Source organism: Monodon monoceros, unplaced genomic scaffold, assembly GCF_005190385.1.
Source record: "Monodon monoceros isolate NGI ecotype Baffin Bay Population unplaced genomic scaffold, NGI_Narwhal_1 Super_Scaffold_7, whole genome shotgun sequence".
Lineage (NCBI taxonomy): Eukaryota > Metazoa > Chordata > Mammalia > Artiodactyla > Monodontidae > Monodon > Monodon monoceros.
Window position 1 is genome coordinate 11,347,715 of NW_021703784.1, and position 22,423 is coordinate 11,370,137.

Genomic DNA, 22,423 nt, shown 5'->3' on the forward strand with positions numbered 1-22,423 from the left:
CTACTGAAAGTCAGTGATAGTCTTATGGGAGTTCCCTTGTATGTAACTGGTTGCTTTTCCCTAACTGCTTTTAAGATTCTCTTTTGATCTTTAAGTTTTGCAATTTTAATTACAGTGTGTCTTGGTACATTCCTTTTGGGATGGATCTTGTTTGGAATTGTTTGTGCTTCCTGGACCTGGATGCCTGTTTCCATTCCCAGGATAGGAAAGTTTTCAGCTTTTATCTTTTCAAATAAATTCTCTGCCCCTTTCTCTCTCTCTTTTGCTTCTGGGACCCCTGTAATGTGAATGTTAGTATGCTTGATGGTGTCATAGAAGTCTCTTAACACTATTCTCATTTAGAACAATTTCTTCTTCTTTTTTCTGCTTCGCTTGGGTAATTTCGACTACTCTGTCTTCCAGTTCACTGATTTGTTCCCCTGTATCATCTAATCTGTTGATTCCTTCTAGTGTAATTTTTCAGTCATTGTACTCTTCAGCTCTGTTTGGTTCTTGTTTATATTTTCTAAGTCTCTGTAAAACTTCTCACTGTGTACATCTTTTCTTCTCCCAGGTTTGTTGAGCATCTTTATGATTATTATCTTGAACTCTTTATTGGGTAGATTGCTTATCTTCACTTTGCTTAGTTCTTCTGGGATTTTATCTGGTTCGTTTGTTTGCAACATATTCCTATGTTGTCTCATTTTACCTGATTCTCTGTGTTTATTTGTAGGTATTGCATAGATTGGTTACATTTCCTGATCTTGGAGAAGTGGGTTTATGCAGGAGATGTCCTGTGGGGTCCAGCAGCACACACCCTTCTGGTCCCTTGAGCTATGTGCTCTAGGAGCGCCCCCTGTGTGGGCTGCATGTGCCCTTCTGATGTGGTGGAGCCAACTACTGTGGACACACTGGTAAGTGAGGCTGGTCCCTGGCCCAGTTGGCTGCCAAGCCCTGCCTGGTTTGGAGCCTGCCAGCTGCGGGTGGATGGGGCCAGGTCTTGGGATGGCTGGTTGTTCAGCCTGGGGGTGTCCCAGTACTGGTGCCAACTGTCTGGTGGGCAGGGAATCCCCTGGCACTAAGGCTAGAGGGAGGACTCCAAAATGGCACTTGCCAGCACCAAGGTCCTTGTGGTAGAGTGACCTCCCCAAAATGTCTGCCTCCAGCATGTGTGTCCCCACGGGGTGTCCCAGTTGCCTCCTATTTCTCCAGGAAGCTCTCCAAGATCAGCAATTGGGTCTGACCTAGGTGTCTTTCAAATAACTGCCTCCATACTGGGTCTCAGGGCATACGAGTTTTTGCATGAGCCTTTTAAGTGTGGAGTCTCTCTGCTTCTTACAGCTCTCCAGCTCTCCCACACGCAAGCCTTCAAAGCTAGATGTTCTGGGGGCTCCTCTCCCTGATGAAGGACCTCAACTTGTCCTGGATATTCAACTTCTGCAGTTACAGTCCCTCCAGGTGCTACCAGTCCCCCAGCACACTGCTGCCTCATGACAAGTTGAGGATCTTGGGCGTGAGGGGCAGGCTGTCTACCCCGTCCACTGCACCTAGTCCCCACTCATCACCCACTGACCCACTCATTGCTCTGAAGCTGGTCCAGGCCTTTCTGCCCTGTTTTAAATGAATTGAATATTCTTTGGAATTCCATTTTACCTTCTCTAGCTATTCCTATTTGAGGAATTTTTTTTAGTGGTGTTTTAAAGATTACAATATACATCTTTGACTTACCATAGTTTATTTTATTTAATTTTTTGCGGTACACGGGCCTCTCACTGTTGTGGCCTCTCCCGTTGTGGAGCACAGGCTCCAGACATGCAGGCTCAGCAGCCATGGCTCCGCGGCATGTGGGATCTTCCCGGACCGGGGCATGAACCCGTGTCCCCTGCATCGGCAGGCGGACTCTCAACCACTGCGCCACCAGGGAAGCCCTACCATAGTTTATTTTTAAATAGTATTATACTACTTTGTGAGCAGTATAAGAACCTTACAACAATATGGTTCTATTTATCTCCTCTTCCTTTGTGCTCTGTCCTGTGTTTTACTTCTACATACGCTATAAACACCACAAAACATTGTTACTGTTTTTGCTTTAAGTAGCCCATAGTCTTTTAAAGCAGTTTAGATATAAGTGTATGTCTATCTCTTAAACATAATGAAATCGGTCTTTTTTTATTTACCCACATACTTTCCTTGTGTTCTTCATTCCTTCCTTCAGCTCTAAATTTCCATTTGGCATCATTTCTCTTTAGCCTGAGTAACTCTTTTAGCATTTCTTGTAGTGCAGCTCTTCTGGAGATGAAATTGCTTCACTTTGGTCAATCTGAAAATGTCTTTATTTTACGTTTGCTTTTGCAGGATATATTTTGCTGCATGTAGAATTCTAGGTTGTCTTTTTTTTTCTTCAAGTGCTTAAAAGTTATCTTTTCATTGTCTCTGGCCCACCTTGTTTCTAATAAGAAGTCAGCAATCGTTCTTATTGTTGTTTCCTTGTATGTAATATATAATGGCTGCTGTTGAGATTTCCTCTTTATCTTGGTTTTCGGCAGTTTGAGTCTGATGTGCCTAGGCGTGTGGTGTTGTGTGTGTGTGTGTGTGTGTGTGTGTGTGTGCATGCACACACATGCTCAGAGTTTGCTAATCGAAATCTTTAAAAAATTTTGGGAAATTCTCAGCCATTATCTCTTCAGTGGTTTCTTCGGCCCCGTTCTCTCTCCTTTTCCTGTCATACTCTAATTATTACATCTATGTGTCCCATAGATCTCAGATACTTTATTGTATTTTCTCTCATTTTTATTTTTTCATTTCAGTTTATATAATTTCTACTGTCTTTAACTTTATAGATCTTTTTCTTCCTTGGTGTCCAGGCTGCTTCTGATTCCATCAAATAAATTCTTCACTTGTAATAGCATATTTTTCATTTCTAGCACTTCCATGTGATCCATTTTTATCATTTCCATCTCTCTGCTGACATTCCCCATATGTTTGTGAATGTTCTCCGGCTTTTCTAGTAGGTCCTCTAACACATTTTTGTAGTTATTTTAAAGTCCCTCTCTCATAATTCCGATATCTGATTCATCTCCCAGTCTGCTTCTTTCCTCCCATGATCATGGGGTCCATTTCCTTGCTTCTTGGTGTGTCTCATAGTCTTCAATGTACATTGGACATAGTGTATAAAAGAGCATTAGTGGCTGAAATAAATAATATTTCCTCCAGAAAATCGCTCATCCCTGATTCTATCAGGATGCTAAGAATCCCTAGCCCTGTAGAAGCACCAAATAAGTACCAGTAAGACATCAGATGTTCCTTTGTTAATCTACAGCTTTCTGAACCATGAATGATGTCTCTCTCTGCTTCACAGTCTGAATTCTAGCTTTTCAAGTCACTGGAGGTATCTCTTTGTCCTCCAGTCCCGTCCCTGCCTTTGTGCACCTAAGGAGACCTCCCTGTGCTCTACTGTCCTGCTTTCAGCCTGGCAGTTACTGCTTTGCACTCAGTAAAAGCCCAGGTGCTGCAGAGAGATTTCTCCTCTCCTCTTTCTGCCTTGCTACGTCTCTGCAACGGGCCACTGTCTCAACTCGGAAAAGGTCTGAGCACCTTATACGGGATCTCTCTAAGCACTTTTGCTCTCCTTTCAGCCTTCAGCATACTATCTATGTGCCCTTGTTGAAGGCCTGTGGGAAATAGTGGCAGGTAGGTGCATACTCTTTCTGTGGCTGGGTTCCTTGGGATTCTAATGCATCATGGAAGCTCACATGCGGTCTTTACAAATTCATTAAAATATGGCTGGGTTCTCTTTATCACCTACTATGAAGTATTCTGTCCTCTTTCAGTTGCTCTGCTAGAATGAAAACACCTATAGGTCTCTACTCTTAAAGAAAGGCCTCTTTCCTTTCTAGATTTTCATTTGGTTAGATTTAGTTCTATCCTCAGATCTCTGGTGGGTTTAAAAAATTATGATTTTGTAGCTTATCTGGTTTGTTGTTATTGTTAGGGTGGTAGCAACTACCCTTGTGACTTGAACTGAGAAGGCCTCGGCTTTTAATGGCCTCTAATGAATAGGAGACAAAGTCTGGATCCAAAGAAGGGTGGGAAGTAGAATCCAAGATTCTAGCATAAGCCAGAACTCTAAGAAGGGTTGATGTAGAAAATAATGTTTCAAAGGGAGGTTTGTCTGTTTGCACGTGGCTCTAGGATAAGCAGGGAAAGAAAGATCGAAAGAGAGAGAAAGAGAGAAAGAAGGAAAGAAAGAAGGAAAGAAGGAAGGAAGGAAAGAAAGAAAGAAAGAAAGAAAAGAAAGAAAGAAAGAAAGAAAAGAAAGTAAGCTCACACTCGTGCTGATTTGGGGACATAATTCATGCTACCTACATGGTCTGAATACCAGATGCCTGGCACTAGTGGGTCAAATCTTCCCTGTGTAATTCATGTGAAACATTGATTTCAGCTCTTCCTATGCCTGGGATAGTCATGATCTACGGTCCTGAAGTACACAGCTGTTCCAAATCACTCGATGCTGGACATCCTAACTGATGTTTTTGACGTTCATGCATCAACTGGGCCCTCTCATCATTTTACAAAGGAAGGGACTCAAGTGTGTCAGTACAGGAGAGAAAGTAAAGAAGATCTGCACACCATGGTTCCTTAAGATGGAGGGCAGGCTGCACGCTGATATAAGCTACCCTGCCAGTTTCATGGGTGTCATCAACATTGACAAGAGTGGTGGGAATTTCCATCTGATCTGTGACCCAAGTTGTTCATCAGATTGTGCCCGAGGAGGCCAAGTATAAGTTCTGTGAAGTGAGGAAGATCTTTGTGGGCACCATCCAGATGGACATCTTCTGGATTGATTTGGACCTTGGCCAAATCAATTAGCCATTTCATCAAGTTCTGCTAACCCATGTACATTGATGGGGAGTGCTAACCTGGGACAGATTGATGGTATCACCGACACACACACACACACACACACACACACACACACACAGAAAGAGAGAGAACCTGACTCTTGACCTGAGTCATGTGTAGGAAGCCAATGGCAATAGCTTTGCCACCAGGCTTTCCCAACATATCCATCATTGGAGAAAACAGCAAACAATGCATTTCCCTGCACCAAAGAAAGAGTACTTGCCTCAGTATTGCTGAAGACAGAGACAAAGACAACAGAGCAATGGGTGGGATGATTTCCAGAGGAGAGAAGTAGAGAGCTTCTTTGGCTAATTAAAGATGTATTAGCATGGAGGAGAAAACAGAAACAAAACATTATTTTCAGAGAATTACCACCAAAGGAACATGCACTCACAATTAAAAAAAAAAATTACTAAAACACATGAAGAAACAAGCCCAAATAAACAAAAGTCAGCAGAAAAAAATATAAGAAACTAAGGTGTCAGACTCCCAAGATTGATATTGGAATTATTAGACTACACAGCAAGAACGTTTAATCTATCTAAGTTTTAGCTGCATGAATGAAAATGAGAATCTTAAAATCATAGCGCTGAATGAAAATAAAAGCAAGTCCCAAATCAGTAAAATGGGTAAATGAATTTTAATCCATTTATACCACACAATATCATAGACCAGTTTTAAAAAATGCACTAGAAATATGCATATCAAGATCGGGGAATCTCAGAAATAGATGAGTGAGAAAAACGTTAAAAAATACATATGAATTCTTTATATAAGTTTCAAGTCCTATAAAAATTAAATATTATATTATTTAGGGATACGTAATAAAACTTTTTTAAAGTAGCTAGTAATTTATAATTCAGAATGCTGGTTTCATATGGATGAAAAGGGGAGGGAGAAGCTCAGAGAGGGGGCATGGTGGGCTTAAAAGATTTATTAGGTTGTGTTTTATTTCTTAAGCCAGGAGGTTTAACGTAGAGGTATTTGTTTTTAGTAATATCACTTAAGTATATGAGTACCGTTTATTCATTATTTTGTATGAATGAATTATTTTTTTAAAAGCTCAAATAAATCTTGTGTTAAGGTCAGTGGCCTAAATCCTTGCTAGGAAGACCTCACTGAATAAAAAAACCATTCTCTTTCTTGGAAGACAAAATATCAAATAGGTCCATCTAGTGGTGAATTAGAGAATCTCAAATACAGGGATACTTCAGCTGAAGGAATACCCTGGGATGTAAGGCATTTACTCAAAAATAGCCCATTCAGTGAACATTGGGGTGCATGTATCTTTTTTTTTGGCCACACCGCGCGGCATGCGGGAACTTAGTTCCCCGACCAGGGATCAAACCTGCACCCCCTGTGTTGGAAGCACGGAATCTTAACCACTGCACCACCAGGGAAGTCCCTGTATCTTTTCGAATTACGGTTTTTCCCAGATATTAAAAAAAAAATAGCCCAGGGCTTCCCTGGTGGCGCAGTGGTTGAGAGTCTGCCTGCCGATGCAGGGGACACGGGTTCGTGCCCCGGTCGGGGAAGATCCCACATGCTGTGGAGCGACTGGGCCCGTGAGCCATGGCCGCTGAGCCTGCGCGTCCGGAGCCTGTACTCCGCAACGGGAGAGGCCACAACAGGGAGAGGCCCGCGTACTAGAAAAAAAAAAAAAAAATAGCCCATTCAAAAACCACGTACACAAATAGAAAAAAAAGATCTTGATTGACTGAGTGAAGAACTCTTTGTCTTCAGATGCATGGTAAAATTCTTTGGTTTGTCTCTAACTGGTTGGAAGACTAAAACTTAACCTCAGGTAATTTGTGAGACCCCAGCCTCCTTTATCTGCATCACTTTTGCCCCTTGTCGGCAGGTTTCCCCCCTCACTTCAGGTGCTGCGGTGCTTTCCTCCAGACCTCCTGTTAGTAACTGCATCTTCCCTGCCTGAGCATTGGATGACTCCTTCCTACCCTGTTCTTCACCTGAGCTCAGTGCTGCTCTCACCTCTGCTTTAGAGCCATGGGGTATATACTCAGGCAGCTATTCAAGATTTAGGTCCCTCTATATGTACGAACATATCGTTAAATGAAATTGGGCAGGGGACGAAACTGCACGTAGCATGTGTTTCCATTCATATTTTTTAAAAGGATGTATATGTTGTCACGATATAGAATATCTGGGGAAGGACATACAAGAAACTGATAAACCTTTAGGGAAGGGCACTCTGGGGAAATTAAGTGAGAAAGAAACTTACATTTGGTTTTTTGCTATTTATTGATGCTGATTGAGTTTTGTTACAATGTGCATGTATGACTTCATACAAATTTTAAAGAGAAAATAGTGTGTTCTATATATGTAGATGCTATCACACTGATAAATAAGCTTCCTACAGATAAAGAGCATTGATGCTTTCTAATGGATGTTATGTCTTAGTGGTTATAAATCAACGCTGTGGTATAAGGCAGCCTTAGATTGTCAGGGGAATGGTCTTGCCTGGATTGAAAGAATCTCTCTTGCATGTCTTTGGATATATTCATTGCCCTTAATACTTAGCTGCACCTTTAGCTTTAAATGGTTTATCTGATAACTGACATGTTTTTCCAATTAGGTTGAAAAAAATCAGTTTAGGCGATTTATTGACGTTGGAGCCTTGATACTTTATAAATTGCCTGAAATCTAACAGCATTTCTGACCTGCACTTGACCTTTGCACGATCTACTTCAGACTCTAATTGGAAGAAACACTGTAATTCCTTTTGTATAGCAAACTCCCAAATGAACATGCAATCAAGTGTCACTTCAGCAAAAGCATAAGTGTTTCCTCAGCAGATCTTATGTAGTGGATGGCATGCTTGTTTCCTCAACATTCCTTCTCCCTTCCCATTGTGTGGCAGCAATGAGCTTTGAGGAAGTGAGCTGAGCTCCATTGATGGGCTCTGGTCAGGAAGCCAGGGATTACTTCAAGGACCTAGTCCTACCTTGTGTGAGGGGATGTAAACTGGCCCCCAAAGGCTGAAGATAAAGACTTTCCATTTGTTGTCTTAGGGAGAGGCAATTTCTCTCATCTGCTGGATGTAAATAAAGAAGTCAGCGGGCCTTACTTTAACCAGCAGCTGTCCTACAACCCAGAGGGGAACCAGTCACCAGCCGTAGAATGATACAAACCCTGTGGTTACAGAGCAAAGAGATAGAAAGAACCTATGTTCTTGATGACACAAGTGAGTTGCTCAAACAACCAACCCTGGAGGCTGACCCATCTCTGGACTTTGTGTAAATGCCAGCTGGTCAGTTTTTTAGTGTTTGAGTCAAATGCACTTGGTTGATTTTTCTATTTCTTCCAACTGGAAGCATCGTGGAGCATATTTCAATAGAACAGTAAGAAAAACCCTCAATATATAAATTATACAATGTCTAAGCTAGATCTTGAATACCCTTCTCCAGATGAATTTCTTGAATATTTTAATTATAGAAGTGTAAATATATTTTAGAGTATGGATATTCATAAGAAGGATTGGATTTTACATTCTCGTATTAGTATGGTAGAGTGTCTTTATCTGTTCAGGCTGCTAGAACAGAATACCATAGACTGTGTGGCTTAAGCAACAAACATGTATTTCTCATGGTTCTGGAGGCTGGAAGTCCAACTTGTCAGCATGGTCAAGTTCTTGGTGAGAGCCTTCTTCCTGGTTTACAATGGCCACCTCTTTGCTGCATCCTCTCATGGCAGAGAGAGAGAGATAATCTCTCTCATGTTTCTTTTTATAAGAGCACTAATCTCATTCATGAGAGCTCCATCCTCATGACCTAATTACTTCCCAAAGGCCCTACCTCCAAATATCATCACAGTGGGGATTAGGGATTCAACATATGAATTTGGGAAAGACAAACTTTCAGTACATAGAATGGAGTATAACATGAATAGTATTAAACACTAATCTAGATAAATCTTCTATTGTTAGAGACAGAGAAAGAACCCTAGATTAACCATTAAGCAAATAATCAAATGTTCAGGTGTTTTAGTTCATTTGTGCTGTTATGACAAAAATACCATAAACTGGTTGGCTTATAAACAACAAACATTTATTTCTCACAGTTCTGGAGGCTGGGAAGTCCAGGATCAAGGCTCCGGCAGATTCATTGTCTGATGAGACAGACATGGAAGACATTCACTTCCTGGTTTGTAGATGGCCATCTTTTTTTGCTGTATCCTCACACAGAGAAAGAGGTAAGGGATCTCTCTGGGGCCTTTTATATAAGGACACTAATCCCATTCATGAGGGCTCCACCCTCATGACGTAATCACCTCCCCCCAAATCACTCCTTTTAACATCATCACATTAGGGTTTAACATGAATTTGGGAGGGGGCACAAATATCCAGTCTATAGCATTAGGGCACTAGAGAAAGAGGGGCATCACAGGGCTCTTTCAAATTTTAATAAAATCAATATCAGGTTTCATTATGTCCTGATCCTTAATTTAGAAACTAACACTGTGACTCAGAAGCTACATATAAGTTCGGTGGCTTTTTACTTATGTATCTATATCTACTCTGCTGATTGTAGACTGTAAACTCCTAATTCAATTCCTTTCATGGTTTTAGATACATTGAAATTTTCCATTTTTCCTTAAGTCAGTTTTAGTCAGTAACATTTGTGTTTGCAGGAAATTGTCTGTGTTTTCTAACTTAATGGCAGAAAGTTGTCCACAATATTGTTTTATTTTAAAAATCCCTGGTGTACTTGTTATATCCTTTTTTATTCCAACAATTTTCTACTTTCTCCCTGACTTTCTCTTTACTAGTCATGATGTCAGGGATTTTCTTTTCTCTCACTTTACTAGTCTTACTAAGCAACCATCTTTTTTTTTTTTAATTTATAAATTTATTTATTTATTTTTAGCTGCATTTGGTCTTCGTTGCTGCATGTGGGCTTTCTCTAGCTGTGTTGAGCTGGGGCTACTCTTCGTTGTAGTGCGCGGGCTTCTCATTGAGGTGGCTTCTCTTGTTGCGGAGCACAGGCTCTAGGCACGCAGGCTTCAGTAGCTGTGGGACACAGGCTCAGTAGTTGTGGCTCATAGGCTGTAGAATGCAGGCTCAGTAGTTGTGGTGCATGGGCTTCGTTGCTCTGTGGCATGTGGGATCTCCCCGGACCAGGGCTCAAACCCGTGTACCCTGCATTGGGAGGCGGATTCTTAACCACTGTGCCACCAGGGAAGTCCCACTAAGCAACCATCTTGATGATGGTAAATAATCAAAAAAAAAAAAAAAAAAAAGAACAAAAAGGAGAGAAAAGAAAGTAAGGAAAAGGGACTATTCATTCCATATATTAGAATGCATTTTAAATCTAGCACTGATATAAAAACAGAAATTTCAAATAGTATGGCAAAGTGGAAAATCTATAAATATGTGAAATTACACATAAAAATTTAATATATAATGAGTATCATAAATGAGATTAATATGTGTGTATATATATTTGTGTGTGTATAAGTATATGCATATAATATATACACTTTGTAAACCTCACCAGTAAAGTACGTGAACAGTCCAATTACACAAAAGGAAAATCAACTAATAAACAGTTTTAAATCTAATATTGGTAATCATAGTAACACAAATCTAAACAGCAATAAAATACCACTTACATCTACAAATAAGAAAAAAGATAAAACAGCAAGTGTAATATTTATGTAGGTGTGTCTCCAAGATAATTTTTTTTTTTTTTTTTGCGGTATGCGGACCTCTCACTGTTGTGGCCTCTCCCGTTGTGGAGTACAGGCTCCGGACACGCAGGCTCAGCGGCCATGGCTCACGGGCCCAGCCACTTCGCAGCATGTGGGATCTTCCCGGACCGGGGCACAAACTCGTGTCCCCTGCATCGGCAGGCGGACTGTCAACCACTGCGCCACCAGGGAAGCCCCAAGATAATTTTTAAGCTCAACGTTTTTAAGAATTATTCTTTAATTCATTTTGAATCCCTATTTGACAATATGCGTTAAAAATCCATAGAAATTCATATCCTCTGTTCTAATGAAGCATATCATAAGGATTTATCTTAAAATAATTCAAAAGATAAAACTATATTCATGATGATGTTTACCACAGCATTAAATTATAAAGTTGAAATTGGAAAAAACTTAAAATGTTCAATGATAAATGCAGTGATTAGGAAAAGCATCATCTATAAACTGGGTTAAACATGATGTGCTTCTTAAAAATTAGAAAAGTGAAGTTTGGTGTGTGTGTATCACCATTTACTGAGCACTGGCTATGAAGCAGATACTTTATATATATTTATTTCCAAAGCTCATATTCACTCTGCAAGTTAAGTATTTTTCATTCTCAGTTTAAAGAATCTGGGTCCAGTTTCTCTGTGAGATTAAGTCACGTATTCAAGGCAGCATAGCTAGTGAGTGATGGAGCTGGGCCTTGATCCCATGCCAGTACAGTGCCTGCCACACCCAGGGCCTGGTCAAAGGGGACAGGCCCGGCTCACAATTCCTGCTGAGGGAACAGCCTTTGGTAGCACATTCTGTACTATGTGATTTCTGCATCTTTAGCCCACCCACCCCTCCTACCACCACCGAGGCTGGGGCCTCACCTAAGGGCAGCCAGTCCAAAGTCAGGCTAGTAGCTCATGATATGGTCTGTCATGGAAGGCTCTGCTAGAGAGGAGATGAATTATCTAAATTCTCACTCTTATTGGTTTAATTTTAGAAATAGGGAGCAAATCAGGCAGTTGTTGGGAAAAGAGGCTGGGAGAATGTTAGACAAGCCAGAGGGCTTTTAATAATACTCTCAAGAACACTGCTAACTAGGTGAGACAGAACTAGACTGCTAGATCACCCATGCCAGAAAGACTGAGGTGGGTTCAACTCAGGCAGAAAAAAAGTAATCAAAATGTAAAGGGAAATAGTTGTCGACCACACTAAATTCTGCAAACAGTGCCTGTATCTGCATAATCATATTCATTACATACTCTAGTCCCTTCATGATCTTGTCACTTCTGCAGGCTCATCTCTTAACTCCACCCAAGCCAAACAATTCAGGTGTCTAGGGGTGTACTGTGCTGGTGATCAATGTTGCCTTTCAGCTCCAAATTCACCCTTTCGCCTGAATGAATAAGTACATCATGCTGTCCCCTCCCTGGAAAGTATTTTCACTTGTCTAGCTTATTCCCTTGCATCCTACAAGACTTGGCTCAAGAGAAAGTACCTCTAAGGAGCTTCCCGTGATCTTCTCCATCAAACGGAATCCACATAAGCACGATTCCATGGAGACCCTCTTGGCTATATAACAGCTTCATATCAGGAGAATTTAATCTGAGTAATGATCAGGTATAAAATGAGCAGAAAACAGAAGAGAGGAGTAGGTAGCAGATGTTACAAGGACTGACAGGAACCAACCTAATACCAATCCCTAAATGTGCTAGAGGAAAGTGCTCCCTCAAGAAAGGGAGGCACTAGCAGGTGCAAACTAGTATATATAGAACGGATAAGCAACAAGGTCCTACTGTATATACAGCACAGGGAACTATACTCAATATCCTGGGATAAACCGTAATGGAAAAGAATATAGAAAAGAATATATATATGTATAACTGAATCACTTTGCTGTACAGCAGAAATTAACACAACATTGGAAATTGACCATACCTCAATTTAAAAAATAAATTTTAAAAAAAAGGGACCTTCTTGGTGGCGCAGTGGTTAAGAATCCGCCTGCCAATGCAGGGGATGTGGGTTCGAGCCTTGGTCCAGGAAGATCCCAGGTGCTACGGAGCAACTAAGCCCGTGTGCCACAACTACTGAGCCTGCGCTCTAGAGCCCGTGAGCCACAACTACTGAGGCCCGTGCACCTAGAGCTTGTGCTCTGCAATGAGAGAAGCCACCACAATGAGAAGCCTGCGCACCGCAGTGAGGAGAAGCCCCCGCTCGCCACAACTAGAGAAAGCTCACGCACAGCAGCGAAGACCCAACGCAGCCAAAAACAAACAAACAAACAAATAAATAAATAAGGGAGGCAGACACTTGGGTTAGAATCATTCACATATCCTTATCTTACCTCCTGAGTTAAAGTAGATATATTTTAAGATATCTACATACATACATGTATATATGTATATATATTATTATACTTATATATATATGTGTATATAATTGAGAGTTTGAAATCAACAGACTTTTTATCCATTTGTAACTGGGACAAAACTGATATGGTTCTAAATTAATGAGAATGACACACTATAATAGCAATTTGTGTTACAAACTGTCTGAGGCAACCATCTGTACTACACAAATAAATTTGCCTCTGAGTCTGCAAGACAGCACTTTCCCAGAGTCCTACAGAGAATCCAGATGCAGATTTTCCTGGCTCACTGCCTTTGCTTTATCCATTTGGCTAACCAGTTCGTGCGCAAATTTATATGTAAAGTTAAAAAGCTGGCTCAGGCCTCGAGAGTGAGGTGCAGAAATAATAACAGCAATTTGTATTTATGTAAGTAGAATATTTATCCTAAGTGATGAGATCATATCAGAATGTTCTCTCATTCATTTATAGCCATTTATTCAAAGCAGAGAAAGTATAAATAAGTATTTCAAAAGCATGATTTGGTGAGAAGTATACCCAGCAGTCTACATTGGTTTAAACCAGACATGGGTGTTGTGATTTGTATGTCCCTTAGGGAATGTTTCTTTAAATTCAGAAATGTTGCTTTTTACCAACTGACTGAGAGCCCATAAAGTTGTATTTCTTCATCTACTGTGCCTAAGATCTACGAAACACTGAGCTCAGAACTAGAAATAAACAGAACCGTAAGACTCAAACTTTGTAATGCAAGAAATTTACAGCTTAATTATTCTCCCCCCACTCAGCTTTATTGAGATACAATTGACATATAATATGGTATAAGTTTAAGGTGCACAATGCGATGATACATGTATATATGGCAAAATGTTTACCACAGTAAGGTTAGTTAGCACATCCTTCACCTCACATAATTACCATTGTTGTTATTGTGAGAACATTTAAAATCTAACCTTATAGCAACTTTCAAGTGTACAATACAATGTTGTTAACTATAGTCACCATACTGTACATTAGCCACCCCCCCCAAACTTATTCCTCTTATAATTTGAAGTTTGTACCCTTTGGCCAACATCTCCTCTTCCCCCATCCCCAGTCCCTGGTAAGCATACTTCTACTCTTTGCTTCTATGAGTTCAGCTTTTTAAGAGTTCACTATAAGTGAGATCATATAGCATTTGTCTTTCTCTGTCTGCTTATTCTATTTAGCATAATGCCCTCAAAGTCCATTTATGTTGTCAAGAGTGGCAAGAGTTCCTTTTTCTAAAGGTTGAATAAACGCTCCACTGTGTATATCTATATCTATCTATATCTAAATCTAGATTCATCCATTTATAGACACTTAGGTTGTTTCCATGTCTTGGCTATTGTGACTAATGCTGCGGTAACACAGAATAGAGATTTCATTTCCTTTGGATTTATACGCAGAAGTGGAATCGCTGGATCGTATGGTAGTTGTATTTTTAATTTTTTGAGGAAACTCCATACTGCTTTCCACAGTGGTTGTACCAATTTACATTTCATCAACAATGCACAAGGGTTCCCTTTCTTCACATCCTTGCCAGCACATGTTACCTCTTATCTTTTTTGATAATGACCATTTTAACAGGTGTGAGGAGATATCCCTCTGTGGTTTGGATTTGCATTTCTCTGATGATTAGTGATGTTGAGCACATTTTCATGTGCCTGTTGGTCGTTTGTTTGTCTTATTTGGAAAAATATCTATTCAGGCCCGTTGCTCATTTTTTAATAGGATTATTTGTGAGTTTTTAATTTTGCTATTGAGTTATATGAGCTCCTTTTATATTTTAGATATTAACTTCCTGTCAGAGAGATGGTTTGCAAATATTTTCTCCTATTCCATAGGTTGCCTTTCATCTTGTTCATTGTTTCTTTTGCTGTGCAGAAGCTTTTTACTTTGATGTACTCCCACTTATTGATTTCTTTCCTTTGCTGCTTGTGTTTTTAGTGTCATATCAAAAAAGCCTTGCTAAGACCAGTATCAAGGAGATTTTTATCTATGTTTTCTTCTAGGAATTTTATGGTTTCAGGTATTACATTTAAGCTCTTAATCCATTTCGAGATAATTTTTGTGAGTGGTATTAGATAGGGGATCAATTTTCATTCATTTGCATGTGATTATCCAGTTTTCCCATCACCATTTACTGAAGAGACTGTCCCTTACCCATTGAGCATTCTTGGATCCCTTGTCAAATATTGGATGACTGTGTATGTGTGTATTTATTTCTGGGCTCTCCGTTCTATTCCATTGGTCTTTGTGTCTTTTTTTATGCCTGTATCATGAAGTAATTGCCTTGAAATCAGGAAGTGTGATGTCTTCACCTTTGTCCTTTCTCAAGATTGCTTTGTCTGTTGGTGGTCTTTTGTAATTACATATGAATTTTAGGGTTGTTTTTTCTATTTCTGTAAAAAATACAACTTTGATGGAGTTTTCCATCTGTCCTTAGATGGCTTTGGGTAGTATAAACATTTTAACAATGTCAACTCTCCCAGTTCATGAACATGAAATATCTTTACATTTATTTGTGTCATCTTCAATGTCTTTCATCAATGTCTTACAGCTTTTACTTCCTGGTTAAATTTATTCCTAAGTAGTTTATTCTTTTCGATACTATTGTAAATGGGATTGTTTTATTTCTTTTTCAGGTAGTTATTGTTAGTGTACAGAAATGCAACTGATTTTTGTATATTGATTTTGTATCCTGTAACTTTACTGGACTCATTTGTTTCTAATTTTTTTTGGCTGCACCATGCAGCTTGCAGGATCTTAGTTCCCTGACCAGGGATTGAACCCAGGCCCCTGCAGTGAAAGCACTAAGTCCTAACCACTAGACTACCAGGGAGTTCCCTCTAATGTTTTTTTTATGGTGCCTTTAGGATTTTCCATATACAAGATTATGTCGTCAGCAAACCAAGACAGTTTTACTTCTTCTTTTCTGATTTGGATGCCTTTTATTTCTTCTACTTGCCTAATTGCTCTGGCTAGGACTTCTAGTACCATGCTAAATAGGAACAGTAATAGTGGGCACCCTTGTCTTGTTCCTGATCTTAGAGGGAAGCTTTCTACCTTTCACTGTTGAGTATGATGTTAGCTGTGGACTTGCCATATATTGCCTTTATTATGTTTAGGTATGTTCCTTCTATACCCACTTTGTTGAGAGTTTTTGTCATGAAACTATGTTGACTTTTGTCAAATGCTTTTTCTGCATTTATTGAGATGATCATGTCATTCACATTATTAATTTGCATGTGTTGAACCATCCTTGCATCCCAGAGATAAACCTCACTTGCTCATGATGTATGATCCTTTTAATGTGCTATTGAATTTGGTTTGCTAGTATTTTGTTGAGATTTTTCGCATCTATATGCATCAGGGATATTGACCTGTTGATACTGATCAGCGTTTTCTTTTCTTGTAGTGATATTATCTAGCTTTGGTAACAGAGTAATGCTGGCCTTATGAAATGAGTTTGGGAGTGTTCCGACCTCTTTAACTTTTTGGAAGAGTTTGAGAGGGATTGATATTAATTCCTCTTTAAATGTTTGGTAGGATTAATCCATGAAACCATCTTGTTATGGGCTTTTCTATGTTGGGAGGTTTTTGTTTAGCAATTCACTCTCCTTATTCATTATTGGTCTGTTCAGATTTCCTGTTTTTTTCCTGAGTCAATTTTGGTCGGTTGTAAGTTCTAGGAATTAATCCATTTTTTCTAGGTTTGTCCAATTCGTTGACATATACTTGTTCATAGTTGTCTTTTATAATCCTTTGGGTTTGTATGTATTGGTTGTAATGTCCCCTCTTTCATTTATAATATTATTTATTTGAGCCCTCTCTTTTTTTTCTTAGTAAGTATAGTTGAAGTTTTCAATTTTATTTAACTTTTCATAAAACCATTTTGTTACATTCTCTATTTCTGCCCAGATCTTTGTTATTTCCTTATTTTCTGTTAATAATTGACTCTGGGCTTAGTTTTTTCTTTTTCTAGTTCCTTGAGATGTAAAGTTAGGTTGTTTATTTGAGATCTTTCTTTTTTCTTAATATACACATTTATTGCTATAAACTTCCCACCTGAACAATTTTTGCTGTATCTCATATGTTTTGGTATGTTGTTTCCATTTTCATTTGTTTGAAGATATTTTTTGATTTCCCTTTTGATTTCTTCTTTGACCCATTAGTTGTTCAGGAGTGAACAACCACATTTTTATGGATTGTCAAGCTTTTCTCTTTTTATTGATTTCTAATTTCATACCATTGTGGTTGGGAAAGGTACTTGGTATGATTTCAGTCTTTTTAAAATTGCTAAGTCTTGTTTTGTGGCCTAACATACAATCTATCCTAGAGAATGTGCCATGTGCGCTTAGGAATGTGTCTTCTGCTGCTTTTGGATGGAATACTCTGTATATTTCTGCTAGATCCACTTGGTCTAAAATATAGTTCAAGTCCAGTGTTTCTGTATCAATTTTCTGTCTCGATGATCTATCCTTTGCTGAAAACTGGATATTTAATTTTCCTACCATAATTTTACTGTTGTCTATTTCTCCCTTGTATCTGTTGGTGTATGCTTAATATAGTTAGGAGCACCAATGTTGCATACCTATATATTTATAATTGGTATATCCTCTTGATACATTGACCTCTTTATCATTTTATAATGACCTTCTTTGTCTCTTAATACAGCTTTTGACTTAAAGTCTATTTTGTCTGATGTAAGTGTAGCTACCCCTGCTCTCTTTTGGTTTCCATTTACATCAAATATCTCTTTTCATTCCTTCACTTTGACCCTGAGTGTGTCCTTAAAGTCAAAGTGAGTCTCTGGTAGACAGCATGTAGTTGGGTCTTGTTTTTTTATCCATTCAGTCACTCTGTATACTTTGGTTGGACAGTTTAATCCATTTACACTTAAATTAATCATTGGTCAACAAGGACTTATTAATGTCACCTTGTTAATTGTTTTCTGGCTGTTTCATAGTTCTTTTGTTCCTTTCTTCATCTCTTGCTGTTTTCCTTTGTGCATTGAGGATTTTCAGTAGTGGTGTACTTTAATTTCCTGCTTTTTAGTGTGTCTTTACCTATTATAGATTTGGTTTTGTGGCTACCCTTATGCTTACATGAAACTTCTTTTTTTTTTTTAATTTAAAAAAAAATATTTATTTGGCTGCACCGGGTCTTTAGTTGGGGCATGTGGGATCTTCATTGCAGGGGACGGGATCTTCATTGCAGCTTGCAGGATCCTTTTAGTTGCGGCATGTGGAATCTTTAGTTGTGGCATGTGGGCTCTTAGCTGCAGCATGCAGGATCTAGTTCCCTGACCAGGGGTCGAACCCGGGTCCCCTGCATTGGTAGCGTGGAATCTTAACCGCTGGACCACCAGGGAAGTCCCTACATGAAACTTCTTATAGACAGGTTTAAGAGTCTATGTTAAGTGATAACAACTTAATTTCAATTGCATGTAAAAACTCTACCCTTTTATTCCCTCCTCCACATCTTATTATTTTTATGTCACAATTTACATGTTCTTATGCTGTGTGTCCATTAACAGATTATTGTAGCTATAGCTATTTTTAATACTTCTGTCCTTTTACCTTTATGCTGGAGTTTAATATTAGCACCCACCATGTTACAGTATTGGAGTATTCTGAATTTGATTATATATTTTTCTAGTGTGTTTTGTATTTTCATATATATTTTCATGTTACTAATTAGCATTCTTTCATTTCAGCTTGATTGTAAGGAAGGTGTAGTTATGGTGAACTCCCTCAGCTTTTGTGTGTCTGAGAGTCTTTATCTTTCCTTTATTTCTGAAGGACGACTTTGCTGGGTAGTGTATTCTTGGCTGGCAGGTTTTTTCCTTTCAGCACTTTGAATGTATCATCCCTGGGACTCTAATAATGCATCAATTGTTTCTTTTAAGGATGCCCCATAAGTTCTGTAGGCTTCTTTTCATTCCTTTTAAATTTTTTTCTTTTTGTTCCTCTGACTGGATAATTTAAATGATCTGTCTTTGAATTATTGATTGATGCTTTCTTCTGCTTATCCAGTCTGCTATTGAACTTCTCTGTTGAATTCTTCAGGTCAGTCATTGTATTTTTCATCTCCAAAATTTGTTTAGTTCTTTCTTGTGTTTTCTCTTTGTTGAACTTCTCATTTTGTTTCATATTGTTTTCCTGATTTTCTTAAATTGTTTATCTGTGTTCTCTTGTAGCTCTCTGAGCATCTCGAGAACAATTATTTTGAATTTTTTATCAGGCATTCATGTACCTTCATTTTCTTGAGGTTACTGGAAGTTTACTGTGTTCCTTCAGTGGTGTCATGGTTCCATGATTCTTTGTGATCTCTCTAGCCTTGTATGTGAAGAAACAGTCCCTTTCAGATTTTATGGACTGACCTTGGTAAGGAAAGACCTCTACAACATGCTGGAGCATGTTGTGACTCTAGGTCCATACGTGTGGGGACTTGTGATGGTCCACGTCCAGGGGTTATGATGTCTCATCAGCTTGGGCTGCTAGGGTCCATGACATCAACAACTGCATGGTCCTAGACAAGGGCTGCAAGGGTCTGCAGTGGCTGCAGGGCCTGTTAGAGTCCTCATTGGTGCCTCCAGTTCCAGTGGCTAGGGACCAGGGCAGGCAGTGGTGGTGGCCAGAGCTGGTGATGTGCAGACACTTGTCTGTGGGGGCTGGGTACAGATGCCCTGTAGTGGCATGGGCCAGGTACAGAGAAGCACATAGTGGTGGTGGCCAGGGTCAGCAGCAAGGTGCCAGGGCCAACTGTGGGTGCATTAGCAGCTGCACGGGCCCTGGCTGTCAGTGTCCACTCTGTGGCTACAGGGTCTCCCTATGGGCACAGCATAGCTCCGGAGGGCAGCAATAGGAGTTGGCCTGGGGACAGGCAAGTGCATAGGTGGAGGGTCTAGCTGCAGGTGAATCGAGCAGGACAGGCCAGTGTCAGGAGACAGGGCTGGATCCAGGCCCACAAGCCACTGTAGGGCCCCTGGCTATTGGCATTCACTCCTGTGCCTGCAGGATCTCCTCAAGGGCGTGCACATAGCAGTGGAGACTAGTGATGGAAGTCAGGCCAAGCGTGTGCAGGTGCACAGCTAGAGGGGCTAGCTAGCCCCAGATGTGCACAGAGTGTGTGGAGGGGTCTGCTGCCAGGGTCTAGGCTGGCATCTTGTATTCATATAGCCACAGAGGCTGGGGCTGGCTGCCAGTATGGATCCCGGCTTTAGGGGTGAGGGAAGTTGAGGATGGATGCTCAGGTGGCTGGCATCTGTGATCAGGAAAACCTTTGGAGGAAGTCTCAATGGTGGACCCTGTAGGGGGTCCATGCTGGCTCTGCTGGGCATTGGCTTCTTCAGTGGCAGAAGCTGCTGGCGTCCCCTGCAGAGCAGGTCACCGGGAGACACGGTCGCTCCGCTATGTGGCTAATACTGATAGCCCTGCTTTTCTTCCTTGTCCCTAGCTGTGTCTATATGTCTCAGCTTTTTCAGTTTCTGGGTGGGGTGAGACCAAAGTGAGCCCCTTGTGCAGTGCCCTGAGCAGCTGATAAAGCTCTCACTCTCCCTTTCCCAGCGAGGGGAGCTCTTCAAGCTGGGGAGCTCCCTCCTGGCGCTGAGCAGGGTGCACCTGGGGGGTGGGATGATGCAGGCAACATGATTCTGTTCTTCCTTTTTTGTGTGGTTATTCTCAGGTGTTTTGTTCTACTGTGTTGCTGAAGTTTCTTAAGTGGACTCTGAACTCCCTCAGAGCCATTTTTGTTTGTGGATAGCTGTCTAATTGTTGGTCTTTGTCAGGGGCTGGAGGGTGGTGTCTCCTGCTCTGCCACAATGGTCATGTCACTCAGCATAATCTTTCTTAACAGTAATTTTGTACCGCTTCTAAAAATAAGACACATACTCTAGTATGCTTTTAAAAATATCTTATTACGGATTTAATACAGACTAATTGTAAAAAATTTAAAACTACAGAAAAGTAAAAAGAAGAAAATGAAGCCATCTGCAATCTTAATACTCAAAAATAACTACTGTTAACCAGTCGGTACACTTTTCTTTTAGTCTTTTTTAGATGCTCATATTAAAATATAAATTTTACGTAGCTCATACAGATCTTAATTTTCAAATGAAACAATGTGAATTTTCTGAAGTGGCAAAATATTCTTCACAAACTTTATTTTAAAGACTGAAAACTTATTTATTATATACAACCAATATTATTTTTTACACACATCTGATTACGTCAGTTCCCCATTGCTCTCAGGTTTAAGTACAAACTTGGCATGGCCTACGAGACTGTTCTTAAACTTTCCCTTGCCTTGTCTCATGCTTCTTTTTCCTCCTTTACGTTCTAGACTGAGGGTATACTCACTCAGTTTCCATGTATCATATTCTCTCTCACCTCCAGGACTCTGTCCATGCTGATCATTCTAACACATTATTATCCTTTTTCCTCTCCATCACTTACTTCTACCCACTTCTGCTCCCACTCATGTTTTCTAATTAACACCTACTAATCTCTGATGGAAGGAGAAGGTATAGACAGAAGAAAAGAGGGAAGCCTCTGATCAAGTCCTTGGAACAGAATAGAGTTCATAAGTAGACCCAGGCATGTATCGTCAACTGATTTTGACTAGAGAGAGAAGGTAATTAAATGAAGAAACGACAGTCTTTTCAACAAACGGTGCTGGAACAGCACGGTATTTTTATAGAAAGGAAGAATTTCAACCTTTACCTCACACCATACATAAAGATTAACTCAAAATAAATCCTGGACCAAAATGTAAACTTTTAAACTACACAACTTCTAGCTAAAACCAGAACATAATCTTTGAGATTTTGGAGTCAGCAAATAATTCTTAGATAGGACACAAAAGCATGAATCATAAGAGAAATAAATTCGTAAAATGAACTTCATCGAAATTAAAATCTGCTCTCTTGAGCACCATTTAAAAAATGAAAGACAAGCTGTAAAGTGGGGAAAAAATTTTACAATACATGTAAGTGACCCAGGACTTATCTAGAATATAGAGAACTCTTGTATCTCAGTAATAAGAAAACAGCCCGTAAAAAATAAGCAAAAGATTTAAACAAACACTTTACAAAAAATATATGCAAATGGCCCATGAGCACATGAGATGTTAAACATCATTAGTCATCAGGGAAATGAAAATTATAACCACAATGAGATATCACAAAACATCTATTAGAATGACTAAAAAAGATGGACAACGACAAGTGTGGTGAGGTGTGAAGTGACTGGAACTCTGATGGTTGGTAAAAGGAGAATGTAAAATGGTACAACCACTTTGGAACCAACTTGGCATTTCTCATAAATTTAAAGATCCACTTTATGACCCAGCAATTCAACCCAAAGTATTTATCCAAGTGAAATGAAAATACATGTCCACACAAAGACTGGTACATGAATGTTCATAGCAGTTTTCTTTGTAGAAACC

General features: G+C 39.7%; 1 long non-coding RNA gene across 2 annotated transcripts in view; it reads left to right on the forward strand.

Annotated features, from left to right (window-relative positions):
• The window catches only part of LOC114886778, an 87,215-nt gene that overhangs the window by 22,190 nt on the left and 42,602 nt on the right, over positions 1-22,423 (forward strand). For both annotated transcript variants that reach the window (XR_003791422.1, XR_003791423.1), the window contains exons 2-3: positions 713-893; positions 8,962-9,093. This is a non-coding gene — a long non-coding RNA (uncharacterized LOC114886778). The remainder of the gene's footprint in view (positions 1-712; positions 894-8,961; positions 9,094-22,423) is intronic.